At 43.2% G+C, this 22507-nt stretch overlaps 1 protein-coding gene and 1 pseudogene across 1 annotated transcript in view; both read right to left on the bottom strand.

Annotated features, from left to right (window-relative positions):
* Window positions 1-22507, bottom strand: part of ANKRD26 (ankyrin repeat domain containing 26) — a 1272391-nt gene that overhangs the window by 54930 nt on the left and 1194954 nt on the right. The window lies entirely within an intron of this gene.
* LOC143679887 (protein TFG-like) overlaps window positions 4394-22507 on the bottom strand; it is a 149079-nt pseudogene continuing 130965 nt past the window's right edge.

Consider the following 22507-nt stretch of genomic DNA (forward strand, 5'->3'; position numbering starts at 1 on the left):
GGGTACTAGTGAGTGGCACCACACCCATTTCCACCCCTTGGTTCCTGGACCCATGGATCCTGGCTATGGGAGAAACAGCACCATACAGTAGATGCTGATTCAGAGCATACACAGCTTCCTGGAGAACATTACCCCAGCCTTTCAAGTTTTTGCCACCTAGTTGGCACCGTAATTGAGTTTTCAAAAGGCCATTCCACCATTCTATCAATCCAGCTGCTTCTGGATGATGGGGAACATGGTAAGACCAGAGAATTCCATGAGCATGTGCCCATTCCTGCACTTCATTTGCTGTGAAGTGTGTTCCTTGATCTGAAGCAATGCTATGTGGAATACCATGACGATGGATAAGGCATTCTGTAAGCTCACAGATGGTAGTTTTGGCAGAAGCATTGCGTGCGTGCAGGGAAAGCAAACCCATATCCAGAGTATGTGTCTATTCCAGTTAGAACAAATCGCTGCCCCTTCCATGAAGGGAGTGGTCCAATGTAATCAACCTGCCACCATGTAGCTGGCTGGTCACCTCAGGCAATGGTGCCATATCGGGGGCTGAGTGTGGGTCTCTGCTGCTGGCAGATTGGGCACTCAGCAGTGGCTGTAGCCAGGTCAGCCTTGGTGAGTGGAAGTCCATGTTGCTGAGCCCATGCATAACCTCCATCCCTACCACCATGACCACTTTGTTCATGAGCCCATTGGGCAATGACAGGAGTTGCTGGGGAAAGAGGCTGACTGGTATCCACAGAATGGCTTATCTTATCCAGTTGATTATTAAAACTTTCCTCTACTGAAGTCACCCTCTGGTGTGCATTCACATGGGACACAAATATCTTCATGTTTTTAGCCCACTCAGAAAGGTCTATCCACATATCTCTTCCCCAGACCTCTTTGTCACCAGTTTTCCAATTATGGTCTCTCCAAGTCCCCAACCATCCAGCCAAACCATTAGCAACAGCCCATGAGTCAGTATACAAACACACCTCTGGCCAGTTCTCCTTTCAAGCAAAATAAACAACCAGGGGCACTGCTCGAATTTCTGCCCACTGGGAGGATTTCCCCTCACCACTGTCCTTCAAGGACACCCCAGAAAGGGGTTGTAGTGCTGCAGCTGTCCACTTTTGGGTGATACCTGCATATCATGCTGAACCATCTATAAACTAGGCCTGAGGTTTACTCTTCCTCAGTGAACTCACTGTAAGGGATTCCTGAAGAGGCCATAGCTCTGGTCTGGGAAAGAGAAGGTAAAGTGCAGGTGTGGAGACCATGGACATTTGGGCCACTTCCTTATGTAAGGCACTTACTTGTGCCTTCAGGACCTGCTCTGGCCCTATCTTGTGTATACCATTTCCATTTTATGATGGAGCACTGCTGCACATGCCCAATTTTATGGCTTGGTGGGTCAGACCACACCCAGCTCATGATAGGTAACTCAGGTCTCATGGTAACTTGGTGGCCCAAGGCTAAGTGTTCAGTCTCTACTAAAGCCCAGTAGCAGGCCAAAAGCTGTTTCTCAAAAGGAGAGTAGTTATGTGCAGCAGACGGTAAGGCTTTGCTCCAAAATCCTAAAGGTCTGCATTGTGATTCTCCTATAGGGGCCTGCCAAAGGCTCCAGACAGCATCTCTATTTGCTACTGACACTTCCAGCACCATTGGATCTGCTGGATCATACGGCCCAAGTGGCAGAGCAGCTTGCACAGCAGCCTGGACCTGTCACAGAGCTTCCTCTTGTTCAGGTACCCACTCAAAATTAGCAGCTTTTCTGATCACCAGAGTGGCACACCCAAATGAGGAATATGTTGTCCCCCAAATCCAAAGAGACCAACTAGGCGTTGTGCCTCTTTTTGGTTGTAGAAGGGGTTGGTTGCAGCAACTTTTCCTTCACCTTAGAAGGGATATCTTGACATGCCCCACACCACTGGACACCTAGAAATTTCACTGAGGTGGAAGGCCCCTGTATTTTGGTTGGGTTTATCTCCCATCCTCTGACACACAAATGCCTTACCAGTAAGTCTGGAGTAGTTGCTACTTCTTGCTCACTAGGTCCAATTAATATGAAGTCATCAATAAAATGGACCAGTGTGATGTCTTGTGGGAGGGAGAAATTATCAAGTTCCCTGCGGACAAGATTATGACATAGGACTGGAGAGTTGATATACCCCTGAGGTAGGACAGTGAAGGTATAATGCTGACCTTGCCAGCTGAAACCAAACTGTTTCTGGTGGCCCTTACTAACAGCTATTGAGAAAAAAGCATTTGCCAATCAATAGCTGCATACCAGGGACCAGGGGATGTACTGATTTGCTCAAGCAATGATACCACATCTGAAACAGCAGCTACAATTGGAGTTACCACCTGGTTGAGCTTACAGTAATCCACTGTCATCCTCCAAGACCCATCTGTTTTCTGCACAGGCCAAATAGAAGAGTTGAATGGGGATGTGGTGGGAATCACCACCCCTGCATCTTTCAAGTCCTTAAGAGTGGCAGTAATCTCTGCAATCCCTCCAGGAAACTAGTATTATTTCTGATTTACTACTTTGCTAAGTAGGGGCAGTTCTAGTGGCTTCCACTTGGCTTTTCCCACTATAATAGCCCTCACTGCATGAGTTAGAGAGCCAACGTGAGGATTCTGCCAGTTGCTCAGTATGTCTACCCCAATTATGCATTCTGTAACTGGGGAAATAACTACAGAATGGGTCTGGGGGCCCACGGGACTCACTGTGAGACGGACCTGAGCTAAAACTCCATCGATCACCTGACCTCTCTAAGCCCCCACTCTGACTGGTGGACCAGAGTGACGTTTTGGGTCCCCTGGAATTATTGTTTAATAATAATTCTGAACTAGTGTCTAATAATCCCCGAAATATCTGATCATTTCCTTTTCCCCAATGCACAGTTACCCTGGTAAAAGCTGTCGGTCTCCTTGGGGAAGGCTTGGAGGAAGATTAACAGTATAAATTTGTGGCAGTGTAACAGGGTTCTCCCCCATAGGGACCTGGCCTCCCCTTCATTCAAGGGGCTCTGGGTCTGTAAACTGTCTCAAGTCTGGAAATTGATTAAAGGACCATGACTCTGGTTTTTGTAATTCAAGTTAGACTTCTGTTCACTTGACCTAGAACACTTTTGCTTATATAGCTCGAACAAGAATTTAGTAGACTGCCCATCTATTGTCTTTCTAGGTACCGCATAATTTACTAGCCAATGCCACAAACCTCTGTGAGTCAGATTATTTTAACTCCAGCTTTGAGTCTGCTTTCTGGGTGCCCTAGATTGGACATTTATATAGTCTTGCTTTAATTTGGATATTTTTACAGTTTTAGAACTGTAAATTAGCAACCTAGTAAATCCCCCCTTTTAAAAACCATTGCATTCCTGGTATATTACATTCTGGCAGCTAGCAAACTAGAACAGTATCTTTCTCTGGATGCCTCAATTTGGACATTTTGGACATTTTCACAACTTCAGAACTGTAAACTTGCAACTTAATAAATTCTCTTTTTAAAAGCCATTCCCTTTCTGGGTATATTGCATTCTGGCAGCGTACAAATTAAAGCACATGCCAAACTTAGTGGCTTAAAGTAACGATTTATTATTTTACAGTTGTGGTGGGTCAGGAGCCTGGTAAGGCCTTGGCTGGTTCTACCAGGCTGAGGTTTCTCTTGAGCTTGCAGTCAAGGTGTGGGCCGGGCCGGCCACCCGCTCCAGGCTGACAGAAGGAGACCCGCTTCCCAGCTCACTCACGCAGCTTTGGGCTGGGGGCCTCAGCTCTGGGCTGTGTGGACCTCTACATGGGCTGTCCGTGTGCCATGTGTCCTCACCAGCAGTAGGCTGACTCTCCTCTCTCCAGGACTTTCTACTCCAGAGTGAATGATTTAAGGCGGAGGTGGATGGGAGGGAGAGGGAAAGGGCCAAACAGAAGCTGCAGGGTTTTATTCGGGGGTGGGGGGTGGGGTTCAGTCATCTTTATTAGCCTATCAATGCTACATTGTATACATAATATCTAGTTGTCTTTTTAAAGGGATCTATTTTAGTACATCATGTTAATAGTAAAAAGCCAAGTAAGATAGCTAAACCTTAACCTAACATTTTAATATCCTTTGGACAAAGCAAGCTAGAAACTCAACCATTTTACACACATTTAAGCGTAGTGTTCCAAAATAAAATAACTAAGAAGCTGCTATAATTTAAAACAGGGGAGGAAAAAAAATTCATCTTAGTCTTTTTTCATGATCCAACAAATTATACTTTCATTTAACAGAAACAATGATATTGATCTAAAAAATGTTCTGCTTTCTAAATTTCTGAACTTCAATACAAATGAAAATGAAATAGCAGTATTGGTGTCTTTGGGGAGGCAAATAGCTAGCAGCTACATTTATCAGTGTAGCCGAGTCTCCTTATCAATAACCAGGTCCGGGCTGGGTATGGTCCTGACTGAAGGGAGGGCAGTTCCATGCACAAGGTTTAGGCCACTTGGAGGAGGGGTCATGGTACTCCCAGGAAGTGCCGTAAAACCTGGTGTTTTAGTCTGCCAAACATGCCAGAATGCAACACACCAGAGATGGATTGGCTTTTAATAAAAGGGGATTTATTTAGTTAAAATGTATAGTTCTGCAGAGGAAAAACAGCTAACTTTCATCTGAGGTTCTCTGTTACATAGGAAGGCACAGGACAATCTCTGCTGGCCTTCTCTCCAGATGTCTGGGTTCCAGCGGTTTTCCCCAGGGTGATTCCTTTCTGCATCACCAAAGGCCAGCAGCAAGTACTGAGATGAAGTATGCAGAGCTGCTTGGGCTGTGCTGCCTTGACCTCTCTCATTTAAGCATCCAGCTAATTACATCAAACATCATTCATTGCAGCAAGGACTCCCCTTAGCCAACTGCAGATGTGATCAGTGACAGATGAACTTCACATGCCATCGGCTCGTGTCCACAGCAACAGAACTAGGCACCTTCACCTGGCCAAGTTGACACCTGAACCTAACTACCACACCTGGTCTTGGTTGATGGGCCCCAGGTTGGCTTGGACAATTCCAGGTTGTGAAGTAGGGGCCAGGGTATGATTAGTAGGCTGAGAAGTTTGGGTGGTATAACTTGGTGGAGGATAATTGCTCACCTGGTAGTGCTGTGGTGGTTGAGCAGCCAGTGGCTGAGGCTGACCAGAAAAGGCAGGAACCGATGCCTGGGAAGTTGGTTGCTGGCCATATCCCCGGGACTGCTGCTGTGGTTGGGGTCCAGTCTGCTGACTGTGGTCTGAATAATGAATACTATACTGTTGTGGGGGCTGAGGGGGAGCCTGAGGCTGCTGAGCACCATAGCCAGCCTGTTGTTGGTATATCTGACCTTCTATCTAACCTGCTTGTGTCTGAGCTCCTGTATGTAGTGGCTGCTGTGGCTGAAGTCCTGGTGGGTGAGCTGCTGAGGAAAAGGAAGCAGTGCTGTCAGTGCTGTCACCAGCAGTGCTGGGTGGCCCTGACACCTGGTCATCTGTTAATCCAAATGCAGACATGACATTTTATTGATTCATCTTGTTTTTTTAAAGGATCAAAGACTGACATACTTGCAGCCATAACTTGAGCAGAGTGCTTTCCAGAAGAATCAGAAGCAGTAGGCTTTTCTTCCCTACCATCAACAGTATCACTTTCAGGAATATTGGTGGAAGGTCCTGGTTCTCCGGGTGGTTCCAAGCCATCCAATAAACAATTTTATTCTGAAGTTCTATCAGTTCTCGATGGAGATATTTTACCTGGCTTGATTCAAGGGGCCTTGGTTGGCCATTAACAAACAATGTCAGTTTCGGTATCCTACTACACTGAATTGCAAAGAAGAGGTCAGAACTACCAAAAATTGTGAGGAGATCTCCATCTTCATCTTTATGCTTTACTGTAACTTCAACTTGACCCAGAAGGTTTCCTCTGAAAGCTCGTTGCATCATTAGCACTAACTCATCTAAGTAATATCTTCATTATGAATGGGAATTCGCCGAATATTTTCCCCAAGTTAAACTTTGGTACAACTGCCCATTCATAGTGGACTCCAGGATGCTGTATGTATACAACTCTGGATAAAGACGGCCTGCTTAGGTCTCTGCTGTCACCTACCTGCAGGTCTTTGCTGGCCGCGCTGGTGCGAGGCTGCCACTGCCACCAGGCCCTGGGCATCAGGGGACTGCTGCAGCCACGACCCACTCAGTTGCCCTCCAAAGGGGAAGTTTTTTATAACCTAATTGCAGAAGTCACATCTCCTCGTTCCTGCCGTTTTCTACCCACTGGAAGCTAGTCCCTAGATCCAGCTCACGCTCCAGGAGAGGGGAATTAAGCTCCATCTCTTCAGGGATGGAATATCAATGAATCTGTAGATATACCTTTTTTAAATTTTATTTTTAGATGTTTTGTGTGTAGACTCATCTTTAAGACCACCTGCGCTTGTTTGAACTTGTTACGGACCCCAGAAAAGACCATGTCTTTTAATCCATTCCATGGGTGCAGATCTGTAGTGGGTGGGACCTTTTGATTAGGTTATTTCAGTTGAAGCCTGCCCCAGGGTGGGTCTTGATCCTCCTACTTTATAAGAGTCCCTTATAAGAGGATAAAAGCCACAAAGAAGCCAAGAGATGACATTCAGAGAAGCACCCAGAGGAGTTTAAAGAAAAATCTCCCGGAGAAGCTGAGAGAGGACACACGCAAAACAGAGAGGAAGCCACTGAAGCAGGAGCTGAAAGCAATGTCTCCTGGGAAAGAAGGGCCAGCAGCCACCAGCCATGTGCCTTCCCATGTGACACAGGTGTCCCAGATACCAGCAGCTTGTCTTCTGAAAGGGTATTGTTCTGTTGATGCCTTGATTGGGACTTTTCATGGACTTTTCATACAAACTGTCAGTTAATAAATCCCCATTGTAAAAGCCAACCTATTTCTGGTATATTGCATTACAGCAGCTTTAGCAAACCGAAAGCCACCCTCTAAAGGCTCCCATTCCAAAACAGACATGATTGATATAAAGATAGAAAAATACCCAAACTCCATGCTCAGAGTACACGTCACAAACAACCTCGGTGAGTGGGTGTGCTGCAAAGATGGATCAAGAAGGCAAGGATAGTACTTAGCCTTATGTCGCTAATACCAGGCTTAGCATTTACCTCTTTACACAGGTGGGGCTTGAAAGGTGAGAATAAAAATACCTGTATGGAGATTAGCATACATATAAAAGGTTCCATTCAAACTCAGTGAGTTAAGAGTCTTTTAGAAAGAAGAGTCTACATTTAACTATTTTAAACCAAATATAAGTACCTAAAGGACAGCCTTTGAAGTTGTAGCCACAAAATACACAAAATTTGTAACAGAATTTGCCATCTGCATCTTTGTTGAATGGCTAGCAAGCATATGGAAACCATCTTCCAGAGGTTTCTTAATGAACTCTCTCGCCACCTCTATGAGTTAACACCCTGGGTTCACTCACAGAATAGAATGAGGGCCCACGTAGGCTGGAAGAGCAGCTGCCATTTGTTTTACTAAGGGCCTTAAAAATTCTGTGCAAGATCATAATCAGAGTAGCAGACAGCGTTTTCCACTTCTTCCCCAAGTGTTATGCTTTGATAAACTAACGTACATGCTCTTAATAAGTTCTCTTACCTAGCTTAATTTGTGTGTGTGTACAATGAGAATGTTATTTTTTTCTCTCTGATTTATTCATTCATGCCTTCCTGCATGTTTTTCCCCTTTTGGTGAGAGACCAAACTGTTTCCCGTTTAAAGTAACATTGAACATGCTTTTTTTTTTTTGCTACTAATATTGTATATTTCTTCCTTCCTTTTCTTTTCTCTTTCCTCAGAGTGTATTACAGAAATGTAGCTATTACTCAACTTTAAACAGTTGCTTTCTGGAGGAACAAATTAGTAAGAAAATAGACTTCATGAAAAATAGGTCAGCACTTTCACTCTTGCTTTTTATTTGTTGGTTTGTTATTTGACATGTCTGTAGTCACATCTCCATCAGGAGACAACAGAATTTATTAAAAGAGTTGCACACAAATTACAGACACTTTCATCAAATCTGAGATTTCTGCGTCTCAGGGGCTTTTACTCCAATCATTTCTTTTCGAAATGACTCTCTCTCTCTCCTTCTCTCTCTCTCCCCACACCCACCCATCTCCTTTCTCGCTCCTCTTTCCTCTTCTCCTCTTCCTCCTCCCTCCCACCCTTTCCCGATGAGCTCTGAACCTGGGGCAGCCCTTCCGAGCTGTCCCTTTTGAGTGAAAGGATAGGCCAATCAGTCCTTGGATGTGGGCCACCCGGAAGGTGGGGTGACTTTGGGGGAGGCCCTTCTATTCCGTGGGACAGTTCCCGAGAATGCCAACCACCGAGAGCTGCCTGCTGGCCGCCCACCCACAGCTGCAGGGCCACGTCCTCCTCCTGCAGGAGTCCTGGGAGTGCTGACCTGTGCCCTTTGTGGTCAGAAGACCCTTTGGTAAGAAGAACCGCCGTACCGCCAGTCTGAGAGGGAGAACTTACCTCGGCCCTTCATGAGGCTGTCTGTCTGTGGTGTTGGCAGAAGCTTCTCAAGGCTGCACCAAGGCCTGCTGGGCAAGCTCTGATCATAGCAGTCAGAGAAAGGGGGGTGGAGGAGGCCATTTACACTCGCCTTGCTCCCCTCCTGCCTCCAGTGCCCTGCCTCTCCGCAGGTGGATAGGAAGAGCGGGTCTGTCCCTGTTGCCTGCCTTCAATTGTACTGCCTCCAGTCTTGCACCTGGCTCAGGTTTCCACCAAACTAATCCATCCCCTTTCTTCTACTTACATTCTATCTACTGTCCTCATGTGATAACCTGAAAATGTAGCCCAAGGTGAGGAAGGGGTGACTTTTGGAAGCTGTAATCTCCCCTGCCCTTCTTTTTCTTTCTCCCCTCCCCACATGACCCGAACTCAACACCTTTTAACCCCATCAAGGCTCAGCTGTACCACCACCCCCACCCCCATCCAGACACACAGAAATTATTCTGAAGCTGTTTTAGAGGAGGGGTATCAAAGGTAGATTCTGCCTCGGACATTCTAGAATGGTTTGTATGAAATTCACCAAGAAAATTAGAAGAAGACAACCATTTCAAAACCACGATAAACCACTGTTCTAGTTTGCTAGCTGCCAGAATGCAATATACCAAGGGCGGAATGACTTTTAAAAGGGGGATTTAATAAGTTGCTAGTTTACAGTTCTAAGGCTGAGAAAATGTCCCAATTAAAGCAAGTCTATAGAAATGTCCAATCTATGTGAAAACCTTGGGTCTGATGCTCCTTTTATCTACCTTGTCAACAAATGAGTAGAGCATATGGAATAAAAATAAATAATAGGGGGAACAAATGCTAAAATAAATTTAGTTTGAAATGCTAGTGATCAATGAAAGCGAGGGGTAAGGGGTATGGTAGGCATAATCTTTTTTTTTTCTTTATTGCATTCATTTTACTTCTTTTTCTGAATTAATGCAAATGTTCTAAGAAATGATGAATATGCAACTAAGTGATGATATTGTGAATTACTGATTATATATGTTGATTTTTATTTGTTTTTTTTAAATTAACAAATAAATTTTTAAAAATAAAAAAAAAATAAAAGAAATGTCCAATCTAAGGCATCCAGGGAAAGATACCTTGGTTCAAGAAGGCCGATGAAGTTCAGGGTTTCTCTCTCAAGTGAGAAGGCACATGGCGAACATAGAGTTACTCTTTCATCCGGAAAGGCACATGGTGAACAGAGTCAGGGTTTCTCTCTTATCTGGAAGGGCACATGGCAAACATGCTGTCATCTGCTAGCTTCTCCTGGCTTCCTGTTACATGAAGCTCCCTGGGAGGCGTTTTCCTTCTTCATCTCCAAAGGTCACTGACTGGTGGACTCTGCTTCTCGTGGCTATGTCGTTCTGCTCTGCTCTCTCAGAATCTCCCATCTCCAAAATGTTTCCTCTTTTATAGAACTCCAGTAAACCAATCAAGACCCACCCAAATGGGTGGAGACATGTTATCATCTAATCCAGTTTAACAACCATTCTTGATTGAGTCATATCTCCAGGGAGATGATCTAATTGCAGTTTCGAACATACAGTACTGAACTGGGGTTAGAAGAAATGGTTGCCTTTACAAAATGGGATTTGTTCTAGTTTGCTAGCTGCTGGAATGCAATGTACCAGAAACGGAATGGCTTTTAAAAGGGGTAATTTAATGAGTTGCTAGTTTACAGTTCTAACGCCGAGAAAATGTCCCAATTAAAACAAGTCTATAGAAATGTCCAATCAAAGGCATCCAGGGAAAGATACCTTGGTTCAAGAAGGCCGATGAAGTTCAAGGTTTCTCTCTCAAGTGAGATGGCACATGGCGAACACAGTCAGGGCTTCTCTCTCAGCTGGAAGGGCACATGGTGAATACAGCATCATCTGCTAGCTTTCTCTCCTGGCTTCCTATTTCATGAAGCTCCCCGGGAGGCGTTTTCCTTCTTCATCTCCAAAAGTCACTGGCTGGTGGACTCTCTGCTTCGTGGTGCTGCAGCATTCTCTGCCCTCTCTGAGTCTCTCATTCTCCAAAATGTTTCCTCTTTTATAGGACTTCAGAAACTAATCAAGACCCACTCAATTGGGTGGAGACATGTCATCCCCTAATCCAGTTTAACAACCATTCTTAACTAAATCTCATCAACCAGGGAGATGACCTCATTACAGTTTCAAATATACAGTATTGAATAGGGATTATTCTACCTTTATAAATGGGATTTATATCAAAACATGGCTTTTCTTAGGGGGCATACTTCCTTTCAAACTAGCACAGGCTTAGAATTAAAACAGGGCTTTTCTAGGGTACATACATCCTTTCAAACCAGCACAGCCACCTTACTTTATAGTGGAAAGAAAAAATGCATCCATATTTCCTTCTAAGGTTTTCTTTGGATTTGAGCTTTGTAAAGAGGCATATTAGAACAGATTACAAGTTCTGTGTCTGGTTTATACTTATAGAAGAGTCACTTCATTTTATATCTTATTTTAATATTTGATTTTGAGTGCCAAATTACATTACTGGCAGCCACTTTAGGCTGACTCAAATCAAATAGGGCTTAATATTATACAATCAAATAAGTAGCAAGAGTGTGTAAGGAGCTGAATGTGAGCTCAGATTCTTTCCTCACTTGTTGGACATGTAAGAAATTAAGAGGCACTAATAGGCCTTTGATGAAACAAAGGTTAGACTATTGAAATCAGAAGGTTTTCTTATATTTTAAAAATGACTTTACATGGAGCCCAAACACTGCATACATGAAGAGGAAATTAAAAAAAGAAAATCAGTAAGCTTTTCTTTGCTCAATTCCTTTGTTAACTGCAGAGGAACAAATAATAGCTTCAAATAACTAAATAGCTGATATCGTGAGTTACAAATAACTAATGTCAACTGGTGCAAAATGTATATTGTTTAAAGTACATAAGCATTTTGATTTTAAGAGAGATTTGAGGATTCTTGTCATGGCTGAGTAGGGATATGAATAAGGAAAAAGTGAATTATTTTCGAACCCTGTAGCTGAGCAAATTTGGGGTTCTTTCTTCTGGTCAGACACTCACTGGGTGACTCATTTTTGCCTCATTTACTTTTTCCAAATGATTAGATTTCCTAGTACCCACCTGTCACCCCACAAAAAAATTTTAACTCTCATTTACACAAATTCAAATGAGGTAAAATGTGCTATAAAGATAGAAGCTGATTTTATGAGGCCAGTATTCTGATAATCAAGCTTAGACTTATAGAACTGGAAATTTCTTTTACATGGGCAGGCACCGGGAATCAAACCCGGGTCCCCTGGCATGGCAGGCAAGCATTCTTGCCTGCTGAGCCACCATGACCTACCCAGAACTGAAAACTTCTTATTGTAACTTAGCTCTAAGTGAGCAAAAGGCACTCAGGTGCCTTGAAGCATGAATCAAAAATAGAGTTTCAGTAGTATTAGTCAGAATAGGACTAAATTTGCTGCAGTGACAAATAATCTTAAATTCTCACAGACTTGTTTCTTGCTCATGCCTCATGTCCATTGAAGGTTGGCAGGGATTTTTCCCCATGAAGCAATCAGAGGCTCAAGCTGACATTGGCTCCTCTATCTTGTGACACATGATTTCCAACTTCACAGCAGCAGGTGCAGAGTGTGGACGGCTCACAGCCCATTGGCCAGGATAAGTCACATGGCCCTGGCCCAACTGCAGGGAGCTGGGAAGGAGGATGGGGCCAGCTATGGCAAGCCAGTCATCTCGACTGCACCACCTTACTGGAAAGGGGTTTATTCTCTTATATATGTATACATAATTTTTTTATTGTAGAATATAACATATATGCAAAGCAAAGAAAGAAAAAAGCAATCGTTTTCAAAGCACTCTTCAACAAGTAGTTACAAGACAGATCCCAGAGTTTGTCATGGGCTACCATACCATCCTCTCAGATTTTTCTTCTAGCTTCTCCAGAATATAGACGGCTAAAAGGCTTAACTAATTTTTTATCATCACAATAAAAAATTCTTTTTATTTTTTGTGAAAAATAACATATATACAAAAAAGCAATAAATTTTAAAGCACAGCACAGCAATTAGTTGTAGAACATATTTCAGAGTTTGGTGTGGGTTACAGTTCACAATTTTAGATTTTACTTCTAGCTGCTCTAAGACACTCGAGACTAAAAGAAACATCAACTTAACAATTCAGCAATCATACTCGTTTGTTAAATCCTACCTTCTCTGTGTAACTCCACCATCACTTTTGATCTTTCCATCCCTCTCTTTAAGGGTATTTGGGCTATGGCCATTCTAATTAGAAAAGGGGTTCACTCTATGTGTAGACTGTGTCAGTAGTACCGTCCATTTAGAAAATGCTTCACAGAGTTTTTATTGTACAGACCTGATAGGGAGAGATGGCCGTGTCAGCTCACTCAGAATAGAACATTGATAGAAAAATCCTCCTGTGTTATAGAAGTTTGCACATTTTAATGAATATCAAAATACAGGCTCAGATTCCCTCCCCCCAGGGATTTTAATGCAGTAGGTGGGAGGGGAAGGCCAGGAATTTTGATTTTAACAAGTACCTCTTAGGGTTTCATGCAGGTAGTCTTCAGTGATGGAGTTTGAGAAACATGAAATCATTCCTCTCTGCCTCTGACAGGGACATATCAGGGATCTCTCTCTCCCACTCTGCGTTTGTGCATGATATTTTATTTTGCAGAGTAGGGTGCTTAGAAGCAGATGCTTCTTGTGCAGTGATTTTCACAAACCAGGAAATGGATCTCAAAACTTTCGAGGTGTGTGGAGAAGCACAGCTGAAAATGAAAGCAAGTAAGTAGAAGGCACCGGGAGAGAAGTGGTGGGGGGGAGGACACAAGGACCAGGCCAAGGGTGTGGGGACAGAGTGGAGGAGAGGATGGCGACCCTCCCCCTGAGACCAGCCGTGGTGACAGGTGCAGCGGTTCATCTCTCTGTGTTGACATCGGCCTGGTGGAAAGAGTAGGTGCCAGCGGTGTTCCCCAATACAGCAGAGGACTGTTAGGATGGCTTAACTCATAACCACTTAACTGAGAAATGAGGACAGTGCTAAGAAGGGGTGAAATACAGTTGCACTCCTTATCATCATTGAAAAATGCAATAATTTATGAAAGACATCATCAGAGATATGTGCACAAATATACGTATATGATTTTTGCAGCATTTTTATCATGATGAAAAATTGGAAATCACCTAAATTTATGCCAGCTCAAAATTGGGTAAGCAAATTTTGTCATCCAACAAGAGTGGACTTGGGACTTCCAGGAAAGAAAGAAGAGTATTTGCAGCTGTACCAAATCACCTTTGACAGGACAGAAAGAATAAAACAAGATAAACCAAAGAAAACATCATCCAACACAGAATCTAGCAAAATTTCCCAACCTCCTACCATAGACTTCAGGAAATATCATCTAATACAAAACATTAGTCCTAAATTGAAATAAAATTCTGGGAATCAACTTGCAACTCCCTTTCTGGAGTGAGCTGCACAATGTGGCAAAGTTAAGAAGCAGAACTTCTGGGGAAAAAAAATCCCACTAATACCTCTTCAAAAAAAAAGATATGAAAATTTGCTTCTATTTCTAAGTAAAATAAACAACAAACATATGATCAAAATGCAGAGTGGAGAAGCCTGCCTGTCTCCAGAGATCCAGGACTTACGGTGTATCCAATAGTTGCTTCCAACTCAGGGAGAGGAAATAGGGGCCTGAGTTGGCAGGAGAAAAGATCTGGAATGTTCCACTTGGGGCCCTTTCTCCCACTGTAAAGCCAAGCGTCAGTCCAAGGCCACAGCGGTGGGAGAGAGTCCAGAAGTAAGCTTCTAGCAGCGGTCGCCTGTCAGGGAGGGTGCCAGCTGGGTGGGGAATTCTCCCAGGCCACCACGGAGGGGGCTTGCAGGTCGCAAGGCTTTGCTCTAACGCCGTTTCTGCGTCAGGGCAGCAAAAGATGGCGACAAAGCCCAACCTCCAGACCCACACCCACCCTTGGCACAGGACTGGCTCTCTATTTATTGGGCCTGGCCTCTAGTTCTGGGTTTCCACCAAATCAGAAATCAAAGGAATGTACAAAGATGCCCCTGCCTTGACTGCTGGTGGAGCCGTCTCCCTCCTACCATTTCAGAGGACATCGGGACCCACAAACCTAAAGCATGCCATGTGCTGCAGGGAAGACACCAATGGTGCCCAAGTAACCCAGGAGAGAGGGGAAGAGGCCACGTGGATATTGTTTCGAGGTGAATAACAGGCCCATGTAGATCTGTCTTTCTTTCAATATGACAAGACGCCTGGCCCTGGGCAATAATTCTTCCCCTAATACCCTTCGAAAAGAAAAGAAGGGAAGGGAAGGACCTTAAAACACATGAGATAAAGAATTTGAGCATATTTTAGCTGAAATTTTCAGAAAACATTCTCAGTGGAATCTAAAGAAATATATGATGATCAAAATAACTGAACGGAGGACACTGCACATCTCCCAGAGATCCAGGACCTACAGTGCAAAAGCTGGAAGAGTGTTCCTTGCTCTCTTTAGGAGGAGGCTGTGGAAATGTACTTAGGAAGCTGTGACTTTTTTTTTTAATAAAATTCATATTGGAACAGTTTAGGTTTACAGAAAAATTGTGCAGTAAGCACAGAGTTCCCATATATCATATATGCACAAAGCTCTCCCTATTGTTAACATTTTGCATTAGTGTGGTAACTTTGTTATGATTCAGGAAACAATATTGTTAGAATTATACTATTAACTGTAGTCCATAATTTACACTAGGGTTTATTCCTTGTGTTGTATCCATTGTGTGGATATACAACATTTTCTTTATCCATTCTTCCATTGATGGCTATTTGGGATGTTCCACTTTTTGGTAATTGTGAATAATGTCTCTATGAACACTGGTGTGCAAATATCTGTTCAAGTCCTTGCTTTCAATTCTTTTGGTTATATACCTATAAATGGATTACCAAGTCATATGGTAATTCTATACTTAACTTTCTGAGGTACCACCAAGCTGTTTTCTGCAGTGACTACACCATTGTACACTCCCACCAACAATGTACAAGTGTGCCTCTTTCTCACATCTTTGTCAACACTTATTATTTTCCATTTTTAATAGTAGCCATTATAGTCTGCGTGAAATTTTTAATTTGTATTTTCCTAATGGCTAATCATGTTAAGCATGTTTTCATGTGCTTATTGTCCATTTGTATATCTTCTTTGGAGAAAGGTCTATTCAAGGCCTTTGCCTATTTCTTCATTGGGTTGTTTGTCTTTTTGTTGTAGAGTTATAGCAGTTTTTTTTATATTCTGGATGTTAGACTCTTATCAGATATATGGTTTCCAAGTATTTTCTCCCATCCTGTAGGTTGTCTTTTCACTTTCCTGGAAATGCCCTTTGATGAAGTCCCATTTATCTTTTTTGTTTTTCTTTTCTTGCTCAAGCTTTTGGTGTAACATCTAAGAAACCGTCCCCTAATACAAGCCCTGATTATTTTTTAAAATAACGATATGGGAAAAGGTGTAGGCATGTTGGGTAGCTGGAGGGCTGCATTGAAGTGAACACTTGATTGCTGACCTAACCCACATCTTCCTTCCCTCTTTCTTGACAGAAACCCCACTGGGTTCAGATGTCCACCCCTTCATCACAGAGCCATGCCCTTAGGAAGCAGTTGAACCCACCCTCTACTCTGGATACCCATTCATCCAACTTGATCAGCATTGACCTGGTGACTGTTATTAGCCAGAAAGGGCACATGACACAAGTTGGAGCAATCAGATGGAAATAACGTGCTCATATTCCATGGCAGGGTGGCATGAAGAAGGGCCAGGAGACTTGACTGCCACTGGGCGCCATCTCATGACCCTGAAGAAAGTAAGCTTGTCAGTGAGACCCTCAAATATGTCAGAGGAGAAACAAATAGAGCCTGTGGCCTTGATGACATCGTCGAGCCCACCTTACTGTGGGCTTTCTGTTGTTAATGATTTATGCCAGTTTAAGTCATGGTGTCTGTTTTAGTTTCCTAGCTGCTAAAACAAATACAATACAATGGGTTGGCTTAACAATAGGAATTTATTGGTTCATGGTTTCAGAGGCTAGAAGACTTGCTTCCTCTTGGGATAGGTATCTTCTGGCTGGCCAGCAATCTTTGAGGTTCCTTGGCTTTTCCCTCACACAGCAATGTACATGGTGACATGTTCTGCTTTCTCCTCCATCCAGCTTCTGATTGCTCTCATGGCTTCTCTCTCCATTCAACTTTCACTCCACCTATAAAGGACTCCACTAATCAAAATGACAGCACAACCTAACTCAGCGGACCATACCTTAACTACAGTAACATCCTGAAGACATCCTATTTACAATGGGTCCACACCCACCAGAATGCCAACCAAGGCCAAGAACATGTCCAAACTACCCTGTTTTTCCTGACTTAACCTCCTCAACCCTCCCTCTCTGCCCCCAGATATACTGTATCTTCTCCCTGCCAGGTTTCATGCTGTCACTTCAGCCTGGAGCTTTCTTCCTTTCCTCATCTGACTTTGCAATTCTAATCATTAAGCAAGAGATAGTTGGACAGAGTCCTTATCTGGAGCAGCCCTACCTCCTAATCTTAAATTCCACTGTATCAGCCTTCAACCCAAACCGTCATTTTCTTGCCTGTATTTCTCTAGGTCAGGCTCTGTGGGGACACTGCTGAAGCACGGCAGTTTGCCTGGTGCTCAAGATATGGGAGAGATGTTCATAGTTGTTGAATCAAATAAAACTGGATCCCTCTATACCTTCTTCTCTATCCCGGTAGGAGCTCCATTCCCTCAAACCCCTCTTCTTTTCCCCCTAAATTATTCAGTCAACAATTATTTATCAAAATCCATCCATCACTCCTTGTTGCCCCCAAGCTACCATCTCATCTTTTTCTTTCTTTTTCCATAGCCAAACTCTTTGAAAGGGTCACGTTCATTTGTTATACATTTCCTCACCTCCCCCAAACCAAGCTTGGGGCCTCAGTGTTCCCCTAAAACACTCTTATTAAAGTCTTTAAGAACTTTTTAGATCATGATCCAATCCAAAAGTCACAGTTCTGTTCTGTACTTGGCCTTTCCATAGCATTGGCATTTAATGGAACTAACCACTTCCTTTTTTTATTTTTTTTAAGAAAATTAACTGTATGGCTTTTTCATTATTGGGATTATTTTTTTAACTGCAGAAGAAATGTATACTCAATGTCACAACAAAATAATACAAAAATCTATGAAGAAAAAGCGAACCCTCCCCCACTCCTGGTTTTCATTGTCCCTCTGTGAGGTGTCATCTACGCTGCTGTCTCTGCCCACTCAGGCATGTGGCTATAGAGCTAGACGGGGAGGAAATTCTCCGTCTTGGATTTCCCTGCCCCATCCTCCTCCCCTCTTCCTTTGTCATCTTCCTCTCAGGTGATGGAAATTTCTTGTTCATATTCCTTGGCCATTTATTATTTGTTGTTAACAGGGAGCACATCTTCCCCACCCCTGATGGTTCAGACCAAATGAGGGAGTCTAAATACCCCAGACTCTTTCCTGCCTTCACTCACTCTGTCCCGGGAGAGGTGATGAGACTCGTCTGATTATAGAGTGAAGAAACTAAGCTGACCCTGTCACCCCTTCTTCTGCTCTTCTCTGTTGGGTGGGGGTAACTATGCCCCTGTTGGGGGAAGGGGGCTGTTCTATTGCAGTAGACAGGGGGTGCTGTGTATGATTCTCACAGGAAGTATTAGGAAGACATTTGTATTTCACACTAAGCTGTGTCCTCTATTGTAGCCACTATTCCGTATGAACGGGGTTATTTGGGTTGCAATCTACTCTACTTTTTGCCCACATTTCTCAATTTGTTCAAGTTGGACAAGAGTTAGGTGGTCTTGGAATCTTGGAATCTTCAAAGATTCCATCATTTACTCAGTTATTTGTGCTTTTTTTAATCAATTAGAGAAGCTCTTTATATTTCAGGCATAAAAACTATTATTCCATCTCATGTATCATACTGTCTATTATTTGTGTTATGATTTTGTTTATGGTTCTTCCCCCTTTGTACGTGACTAATTTTTATGTAGTCAAATATGTTGGTCTTTTCTTTCTTTTTTTTTTTTTGCATCTTTCACTTCAAAGTTATATGAAAACTCTCCTAAATTTTCTTTCAGTATTTAACATTTATGTATTTGAAATTTAATATATGAGAAACTTTATTTTCATACATAGTATAAAGTACAGCAGTCAGTTATACATTTTTCCAGATGGATAGACAAGTATGACAGCGTTATTTATTATATAAACTACCCTTTATTCACTGAACATCTCTTTTTTAATATCCAACAGGAAACTCGCACTTAAGATACCTCAAATTCAATTCACTAACTTTATTCCCTCTCCTGCATTCTTTAATTTATCAAAAGTACCTCTACTTCAGTGCTTGTCTCATATTTCCAGCCATCACCCAACTACTTACAAATGAACACAGGCTTTTAAAACTTAGGGTAATATCTATTTTTATAGAAAAATTAGAAAATACAAATAAGCAAAAGGAGGAAACAACGCATTCCTTATTCCAACACTCAGCGACTTGACCACGTAGTCTATATTATTATTATGGAAATACTAGTGGTCACTGAGAGGAAGGGGTAAGGAGTATGGGATGTATAAGTTTTTTCTTTTTATTTCTTTTTCTGGAGTGATATAAATGTTCTAAAAAATGATCATGGTGACGAATACACAACTACGTGATGATATTGTGAGCCACTGATGGTACACCATGTATGGACTGTACGTGTGTGAAGATGTGTCAATAAAAATATTTTTAAAAAAATTCCTAATTTGTACCACCTGTTTCCTGGTGGCACCTGCTGCTGCAAGAGGGTCAATACCCATCAAATGAAAAAAGTCCACCTTGACTTTCAACCTCCAATTGTAGTCTCAGCCTTAGAGGAAACTACTGTTTTCAATTTAGTGGCTAGCTTTCCAGACTTATGTTTCTTTACATTTACTTATATAGGTGCATGTACAGAAAATACAGCTTTTTATGCATATGTTTACGTGTATGTGTTTACATGTCTGTATGTGTATGTAAATGGTAACATGTCCGATGTATTGTTTGACATGCTTTTTAAAAATTTCAGTCTTGGGGATTTTTCCACTTTGGAACAATAAAAACCTGACACAACTTTAAAATTTGCTGCTTAGTATCCTGTAATGCAGAGATAGAACTGTTTATTTAACCACTTTCCTATTGACCCACGTTCAGGGTCTTTCCAAGATTTCGTTATTATAAACAACCTAATCCTGAAAATCCTTGTACTTCCCTTTATTGGACTTGAGTGATTATTTCTCTAAGGCAGAGGCTGAGAAATAAGATGCTGGGTTGAGTGCATTTTTGTTTTACTGGTTTCATGGATACTAATAAAATGCCTCCCCGAGACTCAAATACATGCTTGATTTGAGCAGCATTAGTCACAAGAGTCAACCAGGTGTCCATCAGCGCGTAAGCAGGTGAAAAAACATGGGACACACATTCAACGGAAGGTTATTCAGCCATGCTGCATGAGACAACATGATTGAACCTTGAAAACATTACACTGAGTGAAATAAGCTAGACACCAAAGGGCAAATGTTGTATGATTCCATACTATGAAATGTCTAGAAAAAGCAGATTTCCAGAGACAGAAAGTAGGGTCTGTGGGAAGGGGAAATGGGGAGTTATTACTTATGGGTACAGAGTTTCTGTTTGGGGTGAGGAAAGAATTTTTTAATGGCTGGTGGCCATGGTAGCACAGCACTGTGATTATAAAGTGATGACACTGAATTGTACACTTAAAAAGAATGAAAATGGCAAATCTTATATTTTAAATATATATCAGTGTATATATGTTACCACAGTACAATTTTAAAAAATAGCTTTTCCCAAAGTCTGTTTTCTGGGAATAGATGCTCATATAAATGTAATAGGACACTCTGCAGGCTGAACACTAAGGTAGGATTTTTAAAAGGGAGACTGGTATTTAAAAGGCGCCAGAAGTGAAAAGAAAAAAGGTGCCAGAAGATTGTCAAGTTTTGTTAACAGCTGCTGGAGATGGTGATATTGTGAACATAATTAGCAGCACTTGAATGAAGATGGTTAAAGGTGGGGGGGGGGGGTGTTAGGTTGTATCTATGTTATGAGACTAAACATTTAAAAGCAAACACACATAAACAGTGAACCCTCATTTAAACCATGGACTATACTTAGTAGTACAATTATAAAAGTGTCCTTTCATGAGTTGTAACAAATGTACCACACTAAGGGAAGATGTTCATGAAAGGGTGGTACACAGGAATCTGTATTTTGTTTATGATTTTTCTGTAAACCTACAAAAAACTGTTGCAAAAAGAATTACATCTCTAGAACTTGAGGCTCTTTGAGGCCCTCTGTGTCTGTGGAAAGTGTGCAGGACATATCAGTGAATTTGTAACCACTTCATTTCCATTTCGAGTCCCCTTTCTGCCTGACACCTGAAATGATGTCTCAGCCAAGTTAGGGCATCTCAGGCCACTCCATGTGTTAGAAGGGGGCCCCTGCATGCCCCTGGTTGGTTGCTCTGCGGCATGGGGGCGCTGGTGGGGGGCCCGGTGGGGGACTGCCTTCTCCCTTGCTGCCATCTACTCTCCCAGTCCCCCGCAGAGTCCCACTGTCCCACCTGGCCCTTTCACAGGCCGGGGGGTGCACAGCCGCTGCACCCCCGGCCTCCCCATGCCTGCCTCTTCCTCAGCTACCACCGAGCCACCTGGGGGGCAGTGTTGTTTAGTGGCCCTTCCTTGGCTGGCTGGTGTGTGGACATTGGCTGGGGACATCCACCCTCTCTCCCTGTCGGACCACTCTGCTGACTTCCCACGATGAACTCATCTCCGGGTTTCCAATATCCAGGCCAAGAGTGGAGGCCCTGAATTGAATTGTGTCCCCCAAAGAGGCATGTTCAAGTCTCAACAACCACCCCTCCCGTCCCGTGACTGTGACCTTATTTGGAAATAGGTTCTTTAAAGGTGGAACCTCATCCCATAGGTCTGGTGTCCTTAAAAGAAGAGGAAATTCAGAAGCGAAGTGGGAGAGGTGAGGAGGCAGCCCCCAGGGGTCAGAGCAGCACGCCCTGCCCATTCCTTGGTCTTGAACTTCAGGCTCCAGAACTGTGAGACAACAGATTTCTGTCGTGGTACTTGTCACGGCAGCCCAAGGATACTAAGGCAGTGGGGGAATGTGGAAGGGAACCACGAGGCGGTCCACGTGTGTCCCGGGTTGCAGGGGCCAGGTTGCGTTTCTGTCCGTGGCCCCAGCATGATCAGTAGGACGCCCTTTCTCTTTCAGAAGGGTCCCAGTGTAAACACGAAACTCCATGGTCACCCTCCCTGCCCGGACTCGAATTTCCCTGTCTACTTTCTAATTCTACTCCCGCGGTGTCCTCTTGTGCAGTTAGAGAAACTGTACCTCATTTCAGGCTGGAAAACCTGGCTTTTACCATCATCTCAAATTCTTTCTAACCTAGTGTTTATGGCCTAAAGCTAATGCCTGTGACTCTTTCAAGGCCAGTCTTTTACTACTCAGAAGCCCGGATATTTTATCCTCAAAAAGCATCTCCTCGGCTTTTCTGATGTAATTAATCCCCCTTCCCTGGGACACATGATGGATGCCTCACAGCCCACTTTGACTAGTAAAAGGATCGTGGGGTAAAAATAAATGACCGACAATGGAAACCACATTGGTTAGTATTTTTAAAAAACGTCCTACCAGGTCCCTCTCCCCCCGTAAGGCCCCCGCCCTTACAATGAAAGTTTCCCTCTCACATAGGTGTCCCCTACTGGCCCTTCCCCAGGAAGTGGGAACACGGCCTCATCCTGAGCCGCTCTCTGGGGTACAGGTTCCCCATGCAGGCACCCAGGGGAGTTGTTGACCTAGGACCCAGCCGAGGGTCACACATCTGTCCTGGTCATTAGCACCACA

The sequence above is a fragment of the Tamandua tetradactyla genome, chromosome 1, assembly GCF_023851605.1.
Source record: "Tamandua tetradactyla isolate mTamTet1 chromosome 1, mTamTet1.pri, whole genome shotgun sequence".
Classification (NCBI taxonomy): domain Eukaryota; kingdom Metazoa; phylum Chordata; class Mammalia; order Pilosa; family Myrmecophagidae; genus Tamandua; species Tamandua tetradactyla.